Here is a 26,109-nt window from a genome sequence, read left to right as displayed (position 1 = left end):
AACTTTCATGCGGTAAATAAGCACTCCGACTTTCACAATAAGCCAAAAATCAAGCTAATGCCATTTCAAAACAAGCCCAAAACAAGGACAGTTCCTAAGAACCCCAACACTCTATGTGACTAGATCCCCGCAGCGTGCAGTCTGGGACTGTGGTGGGCCTGCCGTGCACCCCTGACTCTCTTCTTCCTTTGCCCCTGCTTGCCGGGTGACGATAAAAAAAAAAAAAAGCAACAAGCTACAAGACAAAAACTAGCCAACAAGCAACTCACAAGCCAATTAAGCCAAAAACAAGCCCAATTTCTGTGGATTTTTTTCCACAGGTTTGCATGTCTGGAATACAACCCTGAGAAGTGGATCGGCATTTTCACCAAATGTAATAACTGAGAGCTGCAATGGACTGTCCTTTAGGATTTCTTGTACTGCCCTCATACCTTTGAGTTTACTCAAACTTGCTGTACTTCTCATTTTTTCTAGGAGGCTCTCCCATACCCATCTCCTGCTCTTTTTTTTTTTTTAAATAATAATTTAACCACACTTTGCTATGAAAAACCCAGTGCATTTCCTAGTCTTTTTTCATCTAGATTAATGTAATGGCCTTCTGACTTCTTCTAGAAACTGTTTACAATCTGTTCAAACATACATTTCACATTTCATCTCCTGGTGTTACTACTGCCTACCTGTTACACGGTTACTACATGTTTGTAATGATGACCTCTGCAAGAGAAAGCCAACATTTTAATGCTGGTATTTTAGATTCTCACAAATTCAAGATCCTTTTACATATGAGAGTTTATTTCTAAGTTTACTCCAATACAGACTCTATAATCAGCTCCTGCACTATCTTTGATTCTGCTTTCTATTCCATTTGTATAGGGAAAAGCAATTTAAAAAAAAAACACAGCACCTTTAGTTTATCCACACAAAACGTAGGTCACATTCTTTTTCCCCCTTACCTTTTGCCTACAACCCATCCCTGTCCTGGAAGAAAGATCACCTCTAAGGTTGAAATACAGTCTCTGTGCCCATTCAGCTCTTGGTCTCTTTGCTGAAGCTGTCAAAGGAGCCAAGTGGGGCCAGATTTTCAAGAAAACTCAAAGGCAGATTTGCAAGTGCTCAGCAATCATAATTTGGATTTTTAAAGAGCCCAGCTTCCGTTTAGGCTCCAAAGTAGGTGGTCAGATTTACAGAGATTCTACGCACCAAATATATTGACCTCTTTTGAAAGTCTGGCTTTTAGTATCAGTTTTAACAGTATTTTTTGACATAGAGAGTAGTACTCTAGGATCTGGACCACAAAGCTGCTAAAGGCTATTAGATAATCATGAGTTTCAGCCACTACAATCATGAGCTGCATTTGAATTGATAACCTAAAGGCAAATGGCTTCATATCACACTTCCAATCACATGAGCCATCTAGTCCCCCACTTGGTTCTATCTTGTTGGAACTCCCTACCCTGTGGCATTCATGCAGCTGTTGTGTTCAGTTTTAAGGCTAACATTTTTTTTTACTTCTTCTCTAATTACTCTTTACTTTGTTAGCTGGTATGTCTTTCATTTAGTAGACAGACACACAAAAAGTACTATATACTTTAATTATAATACATTGTAATCTTTCAAAAAGTAATATCAAGAACTCAAATAAACTCACAAGTTTCCTTTTCAGATCAATTAGGAGTGAGCTCAATTCAAAAGACCCCTGAACGTGGTGAAAACTTACATTGGCTTCTGAATTTCACACTGCATCATGCTATCTCTGCTGGTCCATATCAAAATCTCAAATCCAAACACATCAGAGTTTGGGGAATTTTGGGTCCTTTGTAAGTCACAGTTTCTTCTCTTAACCCTAAAAATGCCTCTTTTTCTTTCTGTCTTCCTCACTGTCTTACAGATTACTTGAAACATTTAGTCAGATTGTCACTATCCTGCACACCATAGCCACTCTGAGCTTCACAGAACAACAGTGATAGAACTCGGATTCTGCTGCTCCAAAAACACAAGCCTCTCCCATGTGAGCTGAAGGAGTTTTTCTGTCAGCTGCTCAATAAAGGGCCTGAGACACATATTATAACAGTTCAGATCTCATGCAGTAGAGGGCAGTGGTATGTATATATGAATAGTGAATTAAACACACTGGCAGTTGGACAAAGCTTGACGGTTGAGCAAGTAGGTTTCATGGAAGTTCAAATGTCATTGACATTGGAGCAATAAAAACTTCAGGGTCACCTCACATCACTATGCTGCACACTGTAGTGAGTTAAAACTTCCTGGTGACAGAAATAGAATCCAGATATTTCTACTTCAGAAGCAGTGCTGCCACTTGAGATAGAAAGCGACTGATTTGTGGCAAGCTGTCAAAGGCCCAGGACACAAGTTAGCAGTACTGATTCTGCCCAGGTATGGGCAGTGATAAACATACACTAATCAACTCATCACAAAGGCCAAAATGTTCAAACGGGTTTAAAGTTAGGCACCTAAAGTGTGGGGTTTTTTGTTTGTTTGTTTGTTTGTTGTTTTGTTCTGAAGTATCTAAGTGACTTAGAAGCACAAGTCCCATTGATTTTCAAAGGAACTTGTGGTCCCAAATCACTCAGGTGCTTTTGAAAAATCTCATTCTTAAATCCTTCCTAAGGCTATGTCTACACTAGAGATCTTACAGCAGCATTGATGTAGCTGCGCCACAGTAAGGTCTCCCGTATAGCTACTCTATGCCGACAGGAGAGAGGTCTCCAGTCAGCAAAATTAAACCACACCCAATGAGCAGCGGGAGCTATGAGCACGGGAGAGCATTTCCTGCCGACATAGCTTCTGTCAGTGTAACTTATGTCAGTCAGGGGGGTATTTTTTCATACCCCTGAACGACATAAGTTTTACCTACAAAAGTGCTAGTGTAGACATAGTCTTAGGCACTTAAATTAAATTGTAAGTTCTTCAGTAAAGTGAGCTGGTTTTCATACATGTGTGTATAGTATGGTTCTAGTGTGGTTCCCTCTAACATCTTCAGGGCTTCTGCATGCCACTGTAATATAAATAATAAAAATATTAAAAGTGGTCTGATATTCAGGATGCTTTCAGCTCTGAAATTCAAATCAAATTTATTTAGGTGCCTAATATTATGCACCAAATTTGAAAATGCTGGCCTATACATTTTATAATATACATGCATATTATGTCGGTGTATTAAACAACATTACATGTGTGTGTGAATGCTTATCTGATCAAAGAAACCCACTTTTTAAAAAAGGGATTGGAAAGAAAGAGCAATGCAACTATGCAGTGAGGATATTAATAAACTATACTGGTTTCAGTATCTAGAGCTGTATCAACAGAAACTCTTGGGGGCCAAAGTAATCTGTTAAGAAAAAATACGTAGCAACTAGAGGACACTTTATTTTAGCTCACTAAAGTAAGGGACAACTAAAGTGAAAGGAGAAAACTCTAGTACCCAAAATGGAGTAACCCATGAGGAGCTGGTGATTTGGAGTGACTCTTCCCCCGCCCCCCACTCCCACATCATCGTTTGAGGTGCTTTAGATTTGGCAAAGCAAAACCCATTCTACCATGTGTGCCTCTCACACACATCATAAGTGCTGCTAGCTTATAGTTTCTCAAACCCTTCAAAATACACACTAAATATGCATTTAAAAATAGAAAATATTTCAAAGAAACAAATATTAAGCCAGAGTAAACATAAAAGAATAAAAAATTCCCCCCAAAAAACAAAAGCAAAAAAGTCTATAAACAAAGTTTTTGCTGTTAATTAACAAAAATCCCTCCACATACACTCAGTGAAAAAACTTGGCATTTCAACATTTTATAGTATTTTAGACATTTTACTGCTTCGTTTTTATAAATTACAGTAGTGACAACTAAAGAGTGAAGCTAGCCATTTATGAATAGAAACGGTGGGTTCAGAATAAGACTTAGGCATGCGTGAAGCATGCCACAGGGCTTGCTTGAGAACCTCTCAATATTCCTGCTCAGGGCCTCATAATTTGTGCCCTATGCTTCAGGACCCAATTCCTGAAGTACATTGCTAAAGTCAACACTTAGGGCTGGTCTACATTACCCGCTGGATCGATGAGCAGTCTAGAAGTGATAAATGGACCACCGAGCACTCTCACGTCGATTCTGGTACTCCACTAGGGCAAGAGGCGCAGGCAGAGTCGATGGGAGAGCATCAGCCGTCAACTTACAGCAGTGAAGACACCACGATAAGTAGATCTAAGTACGTTGACTTCAGCTACATTATTCACATAGCTGAAGTTGCATAACTTAGATCGATCCCCACCCACCCACGCCCCCCAGTGTAGACCAGGCTTCAGTGGGGTGCACAGACACCAGGGCTGAGAAATATCCAAGATATTATATCACTTGGGGAGACAGCAGGTGTACATTACATTTGGACTGCAAGTTCACCCCCAAAGTCCTACCCTTGGGGCTATATTCACATCTCAACGTGCATGTAGATATTTGAGAAAGATGAAAGAATGTGTGGCCTGATGCGGCTCTCCATTGCACCCATGTCTTCTATATGGGATGGCAGAATTTATCCACTAACCTCAGTCTGAAATTAGTGACTTGAATCCTCTCAGCCTCATCTGAAAGATTGCCTCCTGGAGACCTGGCACGTTTTACTTTGGTTATATTTTGTTTTGGGGTGCGGGAGCGAAAGGTTGTTTGTTTTGAGGAGGAGAAAGAGAAAAGGGACAGAGTTGAAAGGAGACACTGCATGGTACATCTTTGTTTTAAAACCATTCTATTTTTTAAACAAGTTAGATACAATTAAAATTAAAAGTACTGTGTCCAATATACAGGAGCTTTAAAAATATTTGATGCCAGTTCTCTACCTATCACTTAATTAGTAGTTTGAGTGTCAAATTCCCTTTGATTTCACCTCATGCCTGTAAATCTTCTAGCCATTCATTAACTGTTGGGTAAAGGACTGGCACCTCATATATTGTCACTTAATTATGTTATGCTACATTGGGCTTCCTAGGAGGCACTAATTCAGAACAAAAACAACGATAAAGAAAACCATGCAGACAGGCTGCCTGAGCCAGACACGACGAAGAATGCTGCTGACAGGGGAATAGAAATGACAAACTAAAACAACTTTCTGGACCAAGGGAGAAAATGTAATGAAAGGAAAAAAGAAACCGAGCCAGGACATTTGAAACATCAGATAAACAGCAGCTGACAGGACATTTTAGATCTGGAAGGGGGTGAGGGGGAGGCGGAGGACGAGAAGTGGAAATAGAAGATTACCATTGTGAATGAACTAGATGTGCTCGGAGTGAGTCATAGAAAGAGAAGTGGAATATGAACAGCAGCGAAGCAGGATAGTGACAGATCTGTACCTCACTCCTGAGACTAGTCTTCAAAAGTAAAAGCTGACAGAATGAATGCAGCATGAGAAACAGCCTATTTTGAGTATCCTACTTTTGCAAAGCTGAAGCAAAATGTGTTTAGGAAAGTCATTTGAGACCCAAATCCTGTGATGATTTCACTTTGCATAGAGAGAACTCAGCATCTCCCAGAATTGAGCCCTTCTCTCTCACCCCATTCAAGAGAGAGAGACACAGAGGCATTTTTGCTTCTCTGTTGCTGTGAAAGTCATTTATCCAGCCCTGCTGCTGCCAGGATGTATAACACACATTTCTCAGGCTCAGCTATTCCTGTTTCAGGCCTAATGCTCATGAATAAAAAAGCAAAGCATAATGTAACAAAGTAACCACATCAGTAAGGAAGATAAAGCAATAAGAACTCTACCACACAGATGTAAAATCTTCCTCCTTCACTCACTAGGGCAAGCTGTTTTTTCTGGACAATGCATTATTGTTGATGGAGTACTTCAGCAGCTTAATAGAAATCCAAGGAAAGATTGTTTTGGAGCTTCAATCATTCCAATCGTTGAAAAGGTTCCAGGCTGGTGCTAAAGGACGCTAATGATCATGACCCAGGTTTCCCCCCACACCCTCAAACCACACTCACTCCATTTGCCTCAGTCCCAGTTACTGAAGTCCACCAGGCTGGAACCCAGTCATTCATGACCACTGTTACCACTCTCACTTGGTAGCTCTGCATTGAAATTCTCCATCATTCTATTATATCTGGCCAAGTGAACACCTTTTTTTAAAAGGCGAGAATAACTTTTAAACACAGAAATCTTTGAAAAAGGAAATAATTTTAAGTTATATTAAAGAAAGACTTGCTCCTTCTTGAAAGAAATAGTGTATCAAATATTAAAAAGAGACATTAGTAAATAGTTAAGCCCCAAAATTTAGGTTCAGCTAAATTATAGCTAGATATTAATCTATTAGGATTTTTAAGTATATATTCTATACATAAATTAAAATCTTCATATAAACTGAAATGTCATGATTTTTAGCTTTTATGGGTCAACTAATCCCTTCCACTTATGGGTATAAGAAAACCAGACTTGCTGAATGGGGGTGGGGGAAGTTGCAGTGGGGAGCGGGGAAGTGGTTTCTTTTGCATCACTCCCTTTCTTAATTCCAACAGATGCCCCTGTGTAAAAATGTTCTTGCAGGGGTTAGGATCCATGAATGTTGAGGGGTCATGGACATAGCTGTTCATCATCAGATCACCACAGACATGCAGCTGGCCTCGGCATCCAGAAACAGTCACAGAGTTATAGATTCTTACCTGTGCAACTGAGATTCAAATTTGGCAGTCACTAACTAGTCACCATATCTGTTACAGCAGTAATGGATTCACCACGACTTCTAAAGGAGAAGAGCAATTTGGATGCACCTGTATACAACAGAGAGAAAGGGTGAACTGAACCCTATCTCTTCCCTTTTCCTCTATCCACCTTCAATTTCGCATTGATCTCAATCTTAAAATTGACCTGATATGTTCAAGAAAGGCTGCCATCCTATACTGGCTCAGAGATCTAGCAGTACCAGAGAATCCCTCTGGTCATCTGTTTGCCTGCATAGAGGTAATAAGGAGAAAAAGTTCTTGAACTATTTTTTATTAGAGCTAGTTGGGAAGTTTTTGTTTCCTATGAAAAACTTTGAGAAAGTAAGGGTTTTCACTGAATTTTTTTAGGTTTTCATTTAAAAAAGTTAAATAAACTTGTATATTTTTGGCAACTAAAAAGGAGCAGTTTAAACCTGAAAAAAAATCAGGTTTTTGACTAAAACCCAAACATTTGAGGTAAATGGAAATTCTCATGTAAGTCTCCATTTTGTCAAAAAGTTGGGGGGGGTTGTTTTTTTTAAAGTTGACAAAAAATTTTAAAGTACCTGTACCTTCTCATATAATCATTGCATACACAATGCCATTCCAAGTTGCTCAACAATAAAGTTTAAAAAAAAAAAAGCCAAAATCCCAACCTTTTTAGCACTAATTTCAGAGTCTGAAATCTATTTCTAAAATGTATTCAAAACCAGTCCAAATGTGTTTAATATTCATTGTAAATGTTGTCAGAGGATAGTGGTGTCAACATTTTGGCTTTGTTTGAACAGCTTTTGTGCAAGTGCAAACACTCAGTGCACAAAATCTAATGGGATTAGCATCCCACTGAAAAATTAGAGGCAGACGACAAGGCTTCAAAAAAATGACCACAAAGCAAATCCTTTACTATTCAGCACACTAAGATATGAAGCAGCACCTCAGACATAATGGTTTTCTGCCTTCCTCAGTCAATACATTAATAAATAGCTTTATAAAGCTGCATGCTTGTAGCAGTTTCCAAATACTTGAAAATTTTCACTTTAGTATACAACAAAGTTTAATTAATTCTATACTTGGTGGTGGAGGAGGGATGAAGAAGATAGTTGGAGATGAAAAGATGTGTTGAGTAGGAGCAGAACTAATCTAAAATTTTCTCCTAAATTTGAACTACCCCTGCAACCATCAAAGTTCAAAAAAGTTTAATATTTTGTTTGCTTTTTGAAGTGCCTTTTGTTTGAATATTTATTCTATTGTTTTACTAGAAATAGAAGTTAGACATAGAAGTAGAGTAATTGCCAGCTCACATTTCTGTCTGAAAATCACATTTGCTTTTTCTCCAGTTGTCAGAAACTTCCCTAGTTGTCCACAACTATTCAAAGATAATATCACTGCTTATGTTTGTTTAGAAGCTAGTCATCTTAAAAGCCTAGGATGCAAGTAATCAATTCACATTTTCCTAGCATTTCCTTACCTGCATTACACTAATAACCACTGAAAATCAAAATCAAAACCAAACTGAAACAGTGGGGGGGAGAGTTGTACAAACAAGAGGTTTGCTTCACTTCAGCATTCAAACACACTGCTCATTGCTTCACACTTTCCCTTCCTTTTGTATTTAGGGCCTGATCCATCCCCCACTGAAGTCAATGCAAACACTCATTGACTTTAGTGAGAATTGGATGGGGTCTTTAGATCATAAGAATTTTGGACACGAACTTCAGGTGATTCCCTTGACTTCAGTGGAGCTACATCAAAGATGAATTTGGCCTAATGCTGCAGGTTTCAACTATCCATTCCCCATGGTTGCCTTCTCTCAAGCTTCTGCCTCCCTTAGCCTGTCCTGTTAAAAAGAAGAAACAGGTGGCAACAGCAGCTACAACCCACATGCTAAAACAGCTGGCCTTGGAAACAGGAGAAGTGTGATTATAGATAATAGATTGATTGGCAAGCTCCTCACAGGAACAGCAAGGAGGCAGCTAGAGGGGATGTGATCTAACCAGCTCAGACACACTTCAGTGTGCACATCATAACAGAAGTGTGTGATCGCATGCACTATTTAGCTGGTGCACCACCAAACTGCAGTAGCCATGCATAGAGCAGCAGTTTATCAGTATACATGTTCAGAAAGCAAACACCTTTCATTGTTGTATTTTCACCCCCAGATGTTTCCTCTCCCACTCATCCTGGAGCATGACTGTGTCTTATGAAACCACCTTGGAGTCACAAGCTCTAGGCTGAGAAATTATAATATGTATACATGTAGAACATTACATGACAAAGAATGAGCTTTCATCTAGAATGTTTCATTTTAGTATTAAAAGAAAAAGACAAGAAAGAACAAAAACAAAGTCTCTATGACAGGGCAGTGTGTCTCTCTTCTGCAATGGACTATGAAAATAAATATGGTAAATAAACAGGGAGAGTTCTAAGCAAACTAAAGACCCAGTACTCTGGGAAAAAAAGTATAACTTTCCTGCCCTGTTAACACACACATGCACACACTCCTGTAAAATATCAATGTAGCCCTAAAGTTATAATATATATGTAGGTCAGTATAAATTTAGACTATGTTTTGGCGTAAGGTGTTTGGCTGGAATGCCAGAGCTCTATTTTCCCATGTCCTGTCCCTTTAAGTATTGAAACAATCAGGGGGACAATTCTGGTGAAGTGTGTGTGATCACAGAACAGTGTAGAGCTTCTGGAAGGACTGTCCAGCCGTGGGGTTTTGCAAGCTGTGTGTCCATTGGATTCTGACAAAAAGGTTTTAGTAAAATGCTCCAGTTTAAAACAGCTGCCAGTCTGAGAGTATAACCTCTACATTGGCATTATGGCCAAAGGGGTTTATCGGAAAAGTCATTTATCACTTGCTCCTCCTCTACTTCCTCATCAGTACTTTGACCTGAATATGATATAAGTAAAAATGGTACGTTAGAAGGTGAATCTCAATTAAAAGCGTAATCATTTCCTTCTTTGTCATTACATGCTAGCCAACTTCAGTTTCAGGTATTTTCCTCCCAATCTTAAAAACCATATCCTGTGTCTTAGAAGGCCACTCCCACACTACAAGTAGCAAATAGCTGAAGTGAACAAGAACAACCAATGGGCTGCAATTTGTTTGTATAAACTATTTATTGAGTTACTACAAGAGGCGAATAAGTTTGTAAAAATCAAACTCTGTTCACAAGTGATTTGTGCATGACAGAGGAAAGGGCTACATTTGTTTGAAATTATTCATAGCTAGTAATTCAACCAGTTTTCAAACACAAACACACATGCAAAATAGGAATGAAAAACATTCATCATGATTTTCTAGGAGGAAAATGTTTCAGCCTAAAGATCAAGAAAACCTTAAAAACCCCAAAATACTTAGATGTATTCAAATCAAATGTGCCATGCTTTATCCTCTAACTATGATGTCATATAATAAGTGTAATATCCCTTTCACTAAAGGACTGTGAAGATTCAGCTTACATTAAAAGATATTTATGCAAAAATACATGCATGCAAAAAGCCAGGTAGTCACTTAACATATGTTCCCTATCTCAGAAAGGTCCTATATCATGGAATCCATTGATGCCAAAGATATGTAGTCAGGCATATATATTATGTAAAATGTGATTTAGTCTGAGTTATCCACTTCAGCACCCATGGTCAGAATAGAGATTTATTAGACACTTCAGGAAATGCTGCTGTCTGATAGGACTGATTAATGTGCACCAATTGGAGATACACAAGTGTGTGTTACAGCTCAGAAAATGTCATGCCTTAGTCTGCTGCAGACTGGGTTCTTGTAAATCTAAAAAAGGATTTCCAGATATTTGACACAAATCTCATAATCAAGCAACTTGCAGTCATAAATAGGCCTTTGATAGAAATGATATTTCAGGAGGTACACTGCATACTTTGTTATAACAAGCAATTTACACACTCCAAAAGACTATTATACAGCGGATAAGGGTGATAATTAAGTATAGAAGGCTATTAAACCCTGTCCTTAATGTAGTCTAAAGAGCAGAGCACTTTAAGTGAAATGTAAACCAAGTGTATAATGGGGCTCATTGTAGTTAAGTGCCAATATATGAGCTGTTTGAATTCAATGATATAATTTTACAGTAGCAAACTGTTATGAGAGAAGATGTATTTGAAACCTGGGGGATCCAAAGAACAAAATGTATTTAGTTTCAAAACAGATACTAATTAAAACGAATTCTCTCCACAATCAAGAGGCACATTTATACCCTCTCACTTAAATTCACATGATATTTTGCTGTCTAGACAGACAATGGAGAGTGTGTGCGCATGCAGGTTACCGCTCCATGATTTAGTAATAAACATACCTATTGAATTCTTGAGTCTATTGTTCTAGAGTCTTTCAGTTATTTTCAATGGATAAAATAATCATGAGACACATCCCTATTCATTCACTGCTGAGGCTTTTGTTTGGCAAGTACTTTACTTGATGCACAGCAGTGGGGCTTAATACAAAAGTAATGCCACATAAGAAGAGTGCAAACATCACTAAATTCAAGAGAGGAATGAAGATCAGGGCCAAATGCTGAGCCAATTTAAACATCATGACCTAGACACCGCAGTCCCCCATTCCTGCACCAAATGCAAATGGAGGGGAACTGGCTTCAAATCACCCTTGCGCCTCTTCAAACTGGGCCATTCCGGGGACCTATCCAGCCCCATATACAATGCAAAGAAGCTCTAGGCACTGACCTAGGCACCATTCTGGGCAGCCTTCTATGGACCATTATGCCAGCAGAGTATGGCTGGAGCACAGTGCATTCTGGCAACTACCTCTTTTTCCTTTCCCAGTCCCAACCTGCTATGTACATTATAGGTCAGGGAAGTACATAAGAACATAAGAACGGCCATACTGGGTCAGACCAAAGGTCCATCCAGCCCAGTATTCTGTCTGCCGACAGTGGCCAATGCCCTAGAGGGCGTGAACCTAACCTAACAGGTAGTGATCAAGAGATCTCTGTCCTGCCATCCATCTCCACCCTCTGACAAACAGAGACTAGGGACACCATTCTGGCTAATAGCCATTGATGGGCCTTCTTAACAGGAGAGCCCCAGCCGCTGCCAAGGGGATCTGCACAATGGGCTCCCACTTCCCCTATACCCTTCTCTTCCCCATCTCATATCCCTTCCCCACCATTCCATCTCCTTCCCATCCCACTCCCTTCTTTTCCCACTGCCTCTTTCCCCCTGCCTCCACTTCCCCTATTCTCTTCTCTTCCCCATCCAATGCCTCTTTCCCACTGCTCCATCTCCTCCCCGTGCTGGCCAAGAATGACCTGGCTCCTGCACTGGTCCCAGGCGGCTCAGGCCCAGGAGGTGACAGGCTGAGCAAGACAAGCCGGAGTCAAGCGGGGCAGGCAGACCCCTGTGGGACGTGACTCCCGAGAGCCTCCCAGCCAGCGGAGGAGCACATGGGTGAAGGGGACGGGCGGAGATACCTGGGCTGGCCGGACAGCTGAGCAGAGGACAGGGGAGGGGCTGGAGACTAAAGGGGCTGGGTGGCCCCTCGGCTGGCAGCACAAGTGAAGTGCAGCGCCTGGCCAACTGACAGGCCCCTATTGAGCATGGGCCCAGTTCCAGGGCGCCTGTGGCACCATTGTAAACCCATCAGTACTGCTCAGGGCATTAGGATGTGCCTGGGCACACCCCCTGCACACGCCTACGATTGCCTGTGCAACCATAATTTGCCCCCTTTGCGTGTGCGCATGATGATTAGAACTGTGCTAGGAAAGGTAATCCCATTTTGCCGAGGATTTCAATATTTTGAAATTTGGTTTCATTCCACTTCACAATAAAATCCAATATTTTCTATCAAAGAGAATGGTGCCAAAAACCCTGGAAGACCTGGAGTCTCCACCTCTGAAGCAGTCCACCTGACAAGCTGTCAAGAAGCCAGGTAGCTGAACTGACAGAAAACCAAGCAGGTTTCCGACAGAAACTTGCCTGGCAGGCAGAGGTCTGTCAGACCTTCATCAAAATCAAACTGCCTCCATGGAACATTTCAGTTTCGATGAATCAGTAAATTCTGACGAAAAAACATTTTGTCAGAATTTTTCCAACCATCTCTATTTCTTTAATGACATGATCACATTTTTTCCACAGTACTCTTGCCTCATTCAGTGCACAGACTGGATGGTACTCACTTAAAGAGCAACTATTCAATATTTTGTTTTATAATCATTGTCCAATGGCTTATTTACTGCATACTATCCAAACTCTGCTCTTAAAATAGAATTATTCATTTCCTTATGGGCTTTCCTATGGCGCTCATCACCATAGCATTGAGTGTTTCACACATATTTATCTTCATATCATCCCTATAAAATGATGAGCTATTACTTTCATTTTATAGATGGAGAGCTGAGGCACAGAGAGATTAAGGGCAAAAGTATCCACTAATTTTGGATGCCCTGTTTGAGATGCTTAGGACCTGATTTTTCAGAGTATTTAGCATTATATAGCACCTTATATGTTCAAATCACAGCTCTCTCATTGACTTCAGTTATTGCAATGAGTGCTCAGGACTTCTGCAAATCAGACCTAAGGGACTCAAATCAGGCACATGCAAATGAGGAACATACAAAGAGTGACCACCTGTGAAAAGTTTGGTTTAAGTGGCTTGAATATCACCACATAGAAACTCTGTGGCAGCATTCAAGTGCATTAACCATGAAGCCATCCTTTATCTGTCTGCAGTCCCTTGTTTCATGCACTGCACACGTTCCCAATTTCTACTTTTAAAAATGAAGTAAGGGTCCTACAATATCAGCCTCCTTTACTACATAACCTTGATTCATCACTGGTACAGAGATGATTCTGGCATTTCCTAATTCTGGTGTTTGCTAACTTTTGAGCGCTTGACTTTTTAATAGTTTTTTGGGTAATTTCCTTGTTTAAAAAAAAATGAAAAAAACTGAAATTCCATCATGTAGCATCATCTTGACACCCACATGAGTCATTAGTGGGGCTGTAAACTGTAGATCCATCACATACACCTCTGTTCTTTGAGGTAGCAGAATAACTGATAGCAGTCAGTTGTAATCCTCTATGTAGGCCAGCACACCCAGTCTGATCAGCACTAGGAGCTGTGAGAGACTCAAGCATGCTCAGTGAGGATGGAATCCTTGGAGATTTTAGCTGTTAACATTGAAGGAGTCTCTGAGCAAGTGCAAACTCAGACTTCTCCAAAAAAAAATTATAACTTGGCCAAATTTGGGGAGGGGCAGATGTGTTGCATATACAGCCAGAGGTACAGCCATGACACACAGGCCACCTACCCACATGCTAAATTTCACGTCCCTGCTCCACAGTATGGGAGACTGGGTGAGAACTTTTTGGGAAAAAATGGTCCCTGAAATATTTTTAACATTGTTAAACAACAACAAAAAAATTCTTACCCTTGCTCTGAACTGTTCTGGCTGAAATTTTCCAAAGAAAGTTCAGCCTGAGACAGATGCCCGATATAGAAAATTTCAGCCCAAATGGTTAAAATTTGGCCAAGTTATAAGCGGCTGAAATTTTCTATATCGGGCATCTGGCTGAAAACAAGGTCTATAATGGGAAGCATCAGGCAACTTTAATAATAGGTGAAGCTTCCCCCCTGCCCTATAATAACTACTTTGACAAGTACTTTTGCTGAAGTTCAGACTACTTGTGAGAGTCAGGATTATGCTCCCCATGTGCTCCCAGAGGCAACATGTCTGCCTGAGGTACCCTAGCAGGACGGCATCATTTTAATGCATCTTTGTGCCATCACCTACCACAAGTTGAGTATTAACGTCATCATTGAGACCAACAGCTGGAAAAGGAAGTCAGGAAGAAAATCTTATTTTTTTAAACCACTGAAGATTGGCTTGGATTGGTTTGCCTGAGGAACATGCCATACAGCAAACAAACAGCAGATATGATGGGCTTGCGTGGATCTGAAATCATATTGCCAATAGAACTGCATGAAATGTTTACATCAAAAGCCAAAAACAAACAATGTCTCTGGTTTAAAGATTTGTTCCATGTTCAAATATCAAATGCAAACCTGTCACATAAATCTGGTTCCAGTTTCGAATGAAATAGGGCTGGTTTGTGGGATTATATTGAAAATGTGCAAAAAGTGTGGTTTTGATGTGAACTCAGAGTTTTTACACAAACCCTTGAGAAGCAAAACCACTTAATTTTGCACAGATCTGATTGTAGTTTCTACTATTTGTATGACTGCACAGACCAGAGAGAAACCTGTAGATGTACTGCGCCCAGAATGCAGCTTTCACAAAGATCACTTTTTATGGTGTTTATTAAAACATAAGTAAGATTTTTATTCTCTTGTCCTCAGAAGCTTCTGTTTTCAGCATCTTTTTCCAAGAGTAATACTGGTAGTGCCAGTGATTAAACTTTCAAGGGAGCATTTTTAAATTGGGTAGACAGCGGGAGGCTTGAAGAGGAAGATGTAGATATATTTAAAATAGGAGCTTTTGAGAAGGACACACAGTTCTGTTTTATTATATGTGCATGCACATGTGTTTTAATTTAAAGGAAGTCTCATCTGAAAGACAAAACTACTAGTGGTGTGAATAATATGGCTCAACTTCCTCTAGTTTGGCAGAGAGGTAAGAGGGCTGCGGAAGCCAGCCACTGTAGTTTGACTCCCTCATTGATAATCCACCACCCTCCACCCCCTGAAAACTCAGCGCTCTAAAAACAAGAAGAAAGAAAAGGACCATGCCAACACCAGTAGCTGAGAGGCCTGGAATGATGCCATTAAATACCCTGCTATTTATTGCCCTTTTTACCCCATAGGAAGCGTGGGAGAGTATTTGCCAGAAAAAAGAAAAACCCTCCCTGCTTCCTGGTTAGTTTAACATTTGACAGGACAAAAATCAGATAATTCCAGCTGTACAGATTGCACTTTCCTGCCCTCAGTTGTTTTCATCCAGAAGCTCCTTCTAAAAGCAAAAGGGATTTTTATACACAGGGGCTTTCAAAGCAGATACAAGAAGCATCCCTGCCAGTGTTTCACACACACTTCTCACCATTCAAACTGTCACTTCATTTTCTCCTGCTAAGGAGACTTGGTATAAGATAGGATTTGGGCCATTGTGTTGAAACATCATCCTGCTAACTCAGGGCACAAATAAATACACAGCACTTTGTTGCACGCTTGCTGACTACAGCCCAGTAGAATTGTCTAAGTTCTATTTCTTCCCCCACCACTCCTTTGGGGACTAGAAATTTTTACATCCTCGGGTCTCACATAACCTCCTGGTCAAAAATGAAGCATGTGAATCAGGCTTCTGGTAGTTTGCAGGATAGCAGTGAAGCACATAAGCAGAAGCTGCATAAGTCTCATGTTTGTATGTATGAAGTTCCACCAAGCTTATTTCAGTCAGATTGTCTCTCAAAACAGTGTCCCACAGATCTCACAAGGTTCAGAGGTTTTTTGTACCTATTGAATAGTCACAGCAATAGAATTCACTCTCTTTGGTCCTAACTATTACAAAAACAGACATCACAGCCATCCCCTGAAGAAGCTAATGCAGCTGGACCAAGGATGAATCTTACCATTTACAATACAATGTGCACAATATCCACAAACTTCTTCCAAAGCTTCAAATATTGGAGTTTTAACTCCCAACTTTCTAGTATTTGTCTGCATAGAAATGAAGTCATTTTGCCTTGGCTGTTTTTGATATCTGAAGTAAAGGATTCTTTTTTTACATCAATTTTAAGGAATGGAAAATGTTTTTTTAGTCATCATTTGAGGAAGGCAGTTTCCTACCTGTCCTAAAGTATACCGTAGTACAACAGACATTACCACATACCACCTCTAATTTCCCTTTCTCAAGCAAACTTATCTAGAAGCTAGCAAAGAGCTACTTCCAAATACATCTGATCTTTATCCATACCCTGAATTCTTTTTATACAACAGGACACACAGATGGCACTAGTTAGTTAAGCCGGTAATTGATCTCTGCCAGGCAACAGATGAGGGACAGATATTTATATCTGCAATACTGAATCTGTCATCTGCATTCACCACAATCTTGAGATATAGCTGACTTGCCCCATTGATCTGTCATGGGTGAGCAGTATGGCATGCTGGTTCAGTCCCTTCCCCTCATAACAATTCTAAAGAATTGTGACAAGCACTTGCTCCTTCTCTGGAGCACCACAAGCCTCTGCATAAAATCACCAGTACAGATCGTGAAAAACATAACATCAGTTACTCTCAGAATGCAGTTAACACTCAACTGTACCATCTCTTTTTACAGAGTGCCATGGCAAGATCAGGAATAAAAGCAGGTGACTGAAGCTAAGTCCAACCTATGCAGAAGCGATTATGAGGGATATTCTTTAATAAGGATGGCAAGATTCTAATCAATCACTGTGGTCTATCTTCTATTCATCAATACAGTCTGAAGACCAACATTCTGCTGGGGTATCAAATGTTACTGGATACAAGTCAGAAATGTGTTCTTTCAATTACAGCGTTAGCCCGGAGACTGTGCCCCATCCTATTGGATGCTGACTTGGTCACAGGGATCCACATACTTCTCACCTCCAGGCCTTGCCTAGAAAGAACCACTGCAGCTCTAAAAAACTACAGATGGCTGAAACGCGGCAGCCCAGCTACTCAGCATCTCCTCCATGCGCCATGTAATACACCAGTTGTCCATCTTTCTCTCAAACACACACCAAATGGAAGATTCTGATCCTTATCTTCAAAGCCTACAATGACCTAGGCTACCTCAAAAATTGCCACTTTCTGTAACCAGGACCTCCCCATGGTAGTTATGTTCCATAGAAACAATGGAATTTTCCCTATTATAGATACGAAGCATTTTTAGCAGCTGGACCATGGATCTGGAACTCCCTTCCACAAGAAATCACAACAGCCTCAAAATTCACAGTCAAATCACATGCCTTTATCTTGCTCTTAGTTTTAGGGTACATTTTCAAAATGAATGGATAATGTATTGGGATGTGTGTAAAATAATGCCCTGATTACGATGGGAACAGAACCGTTCAACTATACCATACAGCCAAAACTGCTATCTCTATCAGGAGATTTGCCATTCTCTTAAGTGGTAGAGGCCTATGCCTTTGGAGAAGGAAAAATCTAAGTTCTGAGTATCTATGATGTCATCACAGAGACAGCCATTATGGCATAGGTGGCTACAGTTTTACTACAATGCTTCTCAATTCCATTATTCAATATTCCACTGCTCTGAAACATGGACCGGTGCTTTCCCTTTAAAACTCTTTTACCCCATTCTGTCAATAAAATGTCAACCTCCTTTGCCATCCCATCCTGCCAGATTGATAGTGCAGTGTGCTTTTACAATGTTTGTTCTTGCACTGCTTAGAATTCAGTTTCCTCTGGCTATTTACATACAGACAAATATTGCCAATGGCATTAATGTATCTGTTCTTCTTAAATTGCATACAGAAATATTGTTGCTATGCAGCCAGCACAAAACAATCCAGAAGTCACCTGATATCCTCCATCAAACAGTTAGGAGTCATCAAACTTAATTTCCCCTTTGTGCAATAAAACACCAAGAGGAAGCTCTAATAGATTGTATTATGTAACGGTTCTATAAAAATAGCAGGCCAGCACTGGAGCACTTCCTTCCTGAGGCCCAATAACCTATGCTGAAAGGATACACACTGGTTTCCTTGGCAACCATGAGAGATGACACTAGGGGGAAAAACAGCAACAAAAGGACCATTTTTTGCTCAGTAAAATAAAGGTCTGGCTTCAAGCTTGTGATACAGTGAATACAGAGTGCTTGAGATCGAGCGAGAGGGAACGAGTTAGTAATTCTGCTCAGGTTCTAGTGACCTTGCAAAGCAGTTAATGCTTCTCATTTATTTTTGTTCTCTGCCTATTGAAAAACAAGACCAAAAAAGTCCAACAAATATTATATGTTAATAAATTAAAAAATAAAAAGCTAATGCATGACTAGATGAGAGGTTCATCTTCTGGGTTAGTATTTCCACAACACTCACTCTCCTTTTCTTGCCTGCACTGAAGGATTGTTCATATTTAGTTTCACAAGACTCCTTTTTGTTCCCAAACCTGTCATGCTCAGTACTTGATTGTCCAGTAGGCAGCTGTTTTCGAGACTTGGCCTTTCTAAACAACAACAAAACCAAAAGGAGTCCCTTGAAGATACACTAGTACACCTAATCACAACCCCGTGGGCCAAAATACTTTAAAAACAAGTCATCTCCCTCCCCTTATTCAAATCTCCCATGACTACCAGTCAACCTAACAAGAAGCGTGGGAGAGGAATGGTGACAAGTGTTTTTGTTTCATCTGAACCATCAAGATTTGTACACACCTTCCTACGTAACCATGTGAGCTTATTCTTGTCACAAACACAGCTCTCTCCTCTGCCCTCCCCGTTTTCCATCGGCGTTTGGCTCTTGCTTGTTGCGTCAGTTCAAATTTAGGTTGTGGGCTCTTTGGATAGGAACTGCCTCTTCACTTGTCTTTGTGAGGCACCTAGCCCATTTTGGGGCAGTAATCAAACCCACCACCACCACCACCAAGCAGCCGCACTGAGCAAGCCTGTATACTTTTTTGGAGATAAATGTTTCTCAGGTTTGGAGAACCCACCCCATATCAATCCAACAAGTCACCTCCCTTGCCCCATTGACATCCCTCCTAAAAATTCATTTCTGTCTTCCTGCAAGACAGTAGTGATGGGGTAGGACAAACATACACAGGAAACAGTGTTATGTACCTGCCTTACTGAGTAGCATTGTGATCTAACCGTGGTTATTCTAGTTCTCACTCTCCCTATCTGAGGTATGTATTATTATATCTGTTTTACAGATGGTTAAAATGAGACACAGAGAGTTTAGGGGATTCGTCCAAGATCATCCAATGAATCAGTAGCAGCCGAAAGAGGCATATAACCCAAGACTATCCACTAGACCAGTGGTTCTCAACCAGGGGTCCTGGGGGGCCATGAGCAGGTTTCAGGGGAGTTGCCAAGCAGGGCCAGCATTAGACTCACTGGGGCCCAAGGCAGAAAGCCAAAGCCCTGTCACATGAGGTTGAAGCCCAGGCCCTGAGCCCCAAGCCCCGCTACCTGAGGCTGAAGCCAAAGCCTGAGCAATGTAGTTTTGCAGGCAGGGCCATCCCTAGCTGTTCTGGGGCCCTACGCAGCCCCCCATGGGGGGTGGGGATGGAGCCCAGGCCTCTACAGTGGGGAGCAGGCCTCCGGGGGGGGCAGGACTGGATTGGGGGGCAGGGGGGAACCATCCCCCAGCACTCACCGGCGGCGCGGCTGGGGCCAGGTCTGCACTTCCCGCCACTGGTGAGTGCAGCCCCAGCCCTGCTGCAGAGCTCAGGGGAGTGGGGGCAGGGCTGAGGCGGAGCAGGGGCAAGAAGAGGCAGGGCTGGGGTGGAGCAGGGGTGGGGCCATGGGGAAGAGTCGGAGCAGGGGCTGGAGCCATGCAGCAGCGCAGGGCACCAGGAAATTTGGGGCACCAAAATTTCCTGATGCCCTACACAGCTGTGTCCTTTACGTAAGGACGGCCCTGTTTGCAGGGGCCCCTGTGACATGAGGCCAAGACAACTGCCCTGTTTGCTACCCCCTAACACGGACCCTGGCTTTTATACGCAGAAAACCAGTTACTGTGACCAGGGCCATCCTTTGGGGGCCCCCCTTAACATTTTTTATACAGGTGAAATCTGGTTACAGTGAACTTCAAGGGCAGCTGCTGGCTGCAGGTTAAATATTGATAGCGCCAGCTGTATAATTATAATGTTATATTATATTGTAGTTCTTTTTTATAATTATAATGAAGTTCATATAATTTAAAAAAAACACCTCACCGATCATGATCAGTGTCGTGCCGCTTACATTCTGAAATCCATCCACCTGGACTTCCCTGTAGCAAACTCTGCTATCAGATTGTGGTAATCCAGGTTTGATGCTACTTCCGTCTCAATTGACAGAATGGCACGTCCACCCAGCCTCTCTTGAGACATAGTTGTCCTTAGGTAGTTCTTAATCATTTTTAAATTTGGAAAAACTTCACTCCTTGAAGCCGCTGTGACTGGGATTGTCAGCAAAATCCAGTATGCTATTGCTGTGTTTGGGAAGGCACCGTCAAGTGATTTAAGAAACTGAAGGGCTTGAAGTGCAGTACTTGTTCCTTCAGGGATGAATTCTTGTAGAACCCTAAGCTCTGAGAATAGGTCCACACTGTAGATATCATAGGATTCTCCATCAGACAATGCAGTGCCCAAATACATGCACCACTTTCTCATGTCATCTTCACATCATACAGGAAACCAAACGTACTCTTGAATTTGTTCGAATCCTGTGATCAGTGACACGAGAGCCTGATCCAGGATGACCAGAAAGTAATTGGTTTCAAATACTTTCTCAGGCGAATTCTCCAGCTCCTCCTCACCTCTCTTTCGTTTCACATGTCGTTCTCTGAATTTATGCTCAACATCCATTTCTGCTGCTATTTCTGTTGCTGTGTTCTTGGCTGAGGTAAATCCAGTGTTCCTATATTTCCGCAGAAAGTCAATTAGTCCTTTGATGTGTGTGATAGCCAAATCAAGCTGCATTTCCCTGGATTGAAGTGTTTTGCTCACAGTGTGTATGGCGAACATGATGTCGTTCGCTATACACACTGTGAGCAAAACACTTCAATCCAGAATCAAAAACTGCATCAGCATTCTTCGAGTATACCAGCCAATTTCTTTCAACCCTTTCTCCATTTGGCAAACTCCGGGTGTACAAGTCTGCTGAAAAGCATCAGTTGCCATCATTCTTGGAAAAACATAGTCATTACCAGTTATTTTCACAGGCCCACCACTAAAATGTCTATTGTCTTGTTGTTATGTATGATCCAGCAAATTGGCCAGATTTACTCATCTTCTTCAGCAAAAATAGCATTGGCAGATTTTTCTATTTCAACAGCCTGTGCACATTTTGCACTATTGTCCTCTTCCTCAGCCTTAGTACAATCGCTGGAGTCCATTAATTTAGCGTTTTCGAACTAAACTGGATACAAAAAGGTTGCACCTTTCAAAAGTCCCCACCCCACATCAGCGTTGCAATTCTGCTATTGAGTATCACTGTGAAAAGATAAAGACTTCACTTCCCAGGTACATATGGTCTTGCTACCCTCCTCTGTGGATTTTTAAAAAAATGTAATTACACATTCACAACACTGATAGCCCAGTTGGAAACAGTACATTTTAGTAAGGCTTTTGAGACAGTCCTATAAGACATTCTCATAAGCAAACTAGGATAAACAATCTAGATGAGGTGGGTAGGTGGGTGTGTAACTGGTTGAAAAGATGTACTCAAAATGTATGTATCAATGGTTTGTTGTCAAACTGGGAGAGTATATCCGGTGTATCTGGTGGGATCCCACAGAGGTCTGACATGGGTCCAGTACTACTCAATATTTTCATTAATGACTAGGATAATGTGGTGGAGAGTATGCTTATAAAATTTGCAGATGACTCCAAGTTGGGAGGGTCGGGAGAGTTGCAAGCACTGTGGAGGACAAGATAATAATTCAAAATAACCTTGACCATTGGAGAATAGGTTTAAAAATCAACAAGATGAAATTCAAAAAAGCACTACACTTAGGAAAGAAAAAAATCAAATGCACAAATACCAAATGGAGAATAACTGGCTAGGTGGCAATACTGCTGAAGATAATCTTGGTGTTATAATGGATCACAAATTGAATGTGAGTCAACAATGTGATGCAGTCACTAAAAAGCTACTATCTTTCTAGTGTGTATTAACAAGAATGTCCTATGAAGACATGGGAGGTAATGTCTACTCAACACTGGTGAGGTCTGAGCTAGAGTTCTCTGTCCAATTCTGTGCATTGCATTTTAGGAAAAATGTAGAAGAGCAGAAGAGAGTCCAGAGGGGAGCTACAAATAGGTTTATAAACCCTGACCTATAAAGGAAAGGTTAAAAAACTAGGCATGTTTAGTCTTGAAAATAGAAGACTGAGGGGGAAAACTGATAACAGTCTTGAAATATGTTAAGAGCTGTTATAAAGAGGACAGTGATCAATTCTTGTCCATTGAAGGTAGGACAAGAAGTAATGGGGGTTAATCTGCAGCAGAGATTTAGGTTAGATATGAGCAAAAGCTTCCTAACTGTAAGGATAGTGGAACAGTGGCATAGGCCACAAAGAAAGGTTGTAAAATCCATGCTATTGGAGGTTTTTAAAAACAGGTTAGACAAACACCTGTCAGGGATGGTCTAGGTATACTTGGATCTGCCTCAATAAAGGGACTGGTCTAGATGATGTCTCGAGGTCCCTTTCAGCCCTGTTCTTTTTGCGGATACAGACTAACACGGCTGCTACTCTGAAACCTAGAAATATGTTTTCCTGAAATGTAGGGTCTGGTTCTGATTTCACAATGGTGAGACTCAGAAATTCCATTGCCTTCAATGGAGTTAAACCCATGTACAGCCAGGGGGCTCAAGATCTCCTACACATGGCACTTTTTGTAAGAAAGTGTCCTGGCTGAAATTCCACCACCAGTAATTATATTCTGCCTACTTAAATTATGCTTGCCACTTGCATGGGCGCCAACTTATATGGGCTCCTGGGGCTTTAGCCCCAGGAATATTCACAGTAAGGGGCTCTGCTCCAGCAATATTTGGAGCTAGGTTTCTCCCCTGCTCTGGGCTGCCGGCAGCCGCGGGGAGCCCAGAGCCTTTTAAATCCCAGCCGCAGCCAGGAGTCAGAAGGCTCTGTGCTGCCCGCTGCGGCGGGGAGCCCAGAGCCCTTTAAATCCCAGCTGCGGGCCGTGAGTCAGAGGGCTCTGGGCTCCCCGCTGCGGCGGGGAGCCCAGAGCCTTTTAAATCCCAGCCGGAGACCCCTGCCCCTAACTGCCCCTTGGGACCTCAGCCCCCTATCTAAGCCTCCCTTCTCCTTGTCCCCAACTGCTCCCTCCTGAGACCCCACCCAACTTCCCCCCAGGACCCTCCTACCTGTCCCCTGATAAACCTCCTGGACTCCCATGCCTATCCAATTGCTGCCTGTCCCCTGACTGCCCCTCCGAACCTCTGCCCCATCCAACCCGCCCTGCTCCTTGTCCCTTGACTGCCCCCCGGAACCTCCTACCTCTTCTCCAACCCCCAAACCGCTTACTGTGCCATTCAGACCAGCGTGTCTGGCTCTGTGCAGCTCCAGACAGTTGCTGCCATGCTCCCCCATGGAGCCCACAGCCCTCTCCCACCCCCAGCACCTGCCTTCCAGATTTGAACACCTCAAAATTCAGGAGTGCTCAGGCTTGGTTTGGGCAGCTTTTACTTCATTTCTCCTAAATCAGTTTCCCCTGCAAGGTGCCAACTGAAGGTGTTGGAGAACAGAGAGATCGGGTGGCCTCCTAATGCCTGGAAAAGAGACAAAGGCCGGAGGAGGGAGTGTCAGTGCCTGTGCGGACTTCTGGGAAGTGCACGGTGTGGAAGGGGATGCTGTGATGCTTTGGAACAACTCCATACAAAGCCAGTCAGGACTCTGGGGGAGCCTCCTCTCTTGGAGCATACTGTCTCCAGGGCAAGAAGCTTACACCTTCCTGGGTCTGACCTCGGAGCATTCAGCATGCCCTTCCACATCATGCACTTTCCACAGCGAGTGTGCCCAGGCTGGTCCTGAGGCAACCAGAGGTCCCTGCACCCCAAATCCGCAGTCAGATGTGACTCTCAGCCAGACAGTAAAACAGAAGGTTTATTACATGACGGGAACACAGTTTAAACAGAGCTTGTTGGTACAGAAAACAGAACCCTTCTGTCAGGTCCATCTTGGAGGGTGGGGAGCCCAGAACCAAGTTCTGGGTCTCTCCCCATTTCCCCAGCCAGCTCCAAACTGACACTCCCTCCTCTGGCCTCTGTGTCTCTTCCAGACAGGGAGGCCATCTGATCTCTTTGTCCCCAACACCTTCAGTTGGCATCTTGCAGGGGAAACTGAGGCACCCACACAGTATTCAGAGAAAATATTAAGAACATTCCCACTTCATCACAACAGGTGCAACAAAATATAATACTGTATATTGAAGTAGGCAAGTGCTGCTTCTGACTTTCCACTTTTAATTGACCCTTGTAATCTTGTGGCACTGACGCGTTGTAGCTTCATTTTATATCGGCTTACAGGGCAGGAGCGGGGGGGGCACCACCATTTTGGGCCCCACCAAAAATTATACAAACCTGCCGCCTATGGCCACTTGAAACTGTTAAAGTATTCTTCTTCATTTCCTTTTGGACGTAGAAATTTGTTTGCTGTGGCTGCATTTTAGCAGTGGATTAAGTCAACCCTATATGTACCTACTTCACAAGAGTGTTGTAAAGCCAGATTCTACTATACCTATTCATGCCGGTGATATTCGTCCATGTGCAGAGGGCTAGCACAAGGCCTGTGTAGCACATAAATCCTCTGAGGGATTTACATGATATTTGAGAAGGGAATTGGTTTTAGCGCTGGCCCTCTACATGAAGGTAAATTTCACCCAGATTGATTTCATTCATGAAATTCTGATACCAACCTCTCTAACCACTCAGTGACAGACTTGAAGGTGGCAGTTTTGCAACAAAAAAAACTTCAAAAACAGACTCCAAAGAGAGACTGCTGAACTCGAATTAATATGCAGATTAGATACAATTAACTCAGGCCTAAACAGAGACTGGGAATGGTTGGGTCATTACACTAATTGAATCTATTTCCCTATGTTAAATTCTCCTCACACCTTCTATGGGTCATCTTAATTATCACTTCAAAAGTTTTTTTTCTCCTCCTGATGATAGCTCATCTCAATTGATTAGACTCTGCCTGTTGGTATGCATACTTCCACCTTTTCATGTTCTCTGTATGTATAAATATCTCATATCTGTGTGTTCCATTCTGTGCATCCGAGGAAGTGAGCTGTAGCTCACGAAAGCTCATGGTGAAATAAATTTGTTAGTCTCTAAGGTGCCTGTTCTTTTTGCGGATACAGACTAACACGGCTGCTACTCTGAAACCTAGAAATATGTTTTCCTGAAATGTAGGGTCTGGTTCTGATTTCACAATGGTGAGACTCAGAAATTCCATTGCCTTCAATGGAGTTAAACCCATGTACAGCCAGGGGGCTCAAGATCTCCTACACACCAAAACTCAGCTCAATTCAGTTAAGCAATGGGGGGCAGAATCATCAGGGAGCCAGCTGCAACTCTGCAATTCTGTGCCTTCCAGCCCTGGTGTTTAGAGTAGCTCCACATCTGCTGTCAGAGCCGATGACCCTGGACACCAGCTTCTAGGTGGTGCTGAATCACTGTGCTGCTTGGCTTTCAGGGCAGGCAGGGAGCTCTGCCCAGATTGGCAGGCCATTTTTGCTCT

Source organism: Mauremys mutica, chromosome 5 (assembly GCF_020497125.1).
Source record: "Mauremys mutica isolate MM-2020 ecotype Southern chromosome 5, ASM2049712v1, whole genome shotgun sequence".
In the NCBI taxonomy this organism is placed as follows: domain Eukaryota; kingdom Metazoa; phylum Chordata; order Testudines; family Geoemydidae; genus Mauremys; species Mauremys mutica.
The sequence above is the reverse complement of the archived record's forward strand: the minus strand, read 5'-3'. Positions refer to the sequence as shown.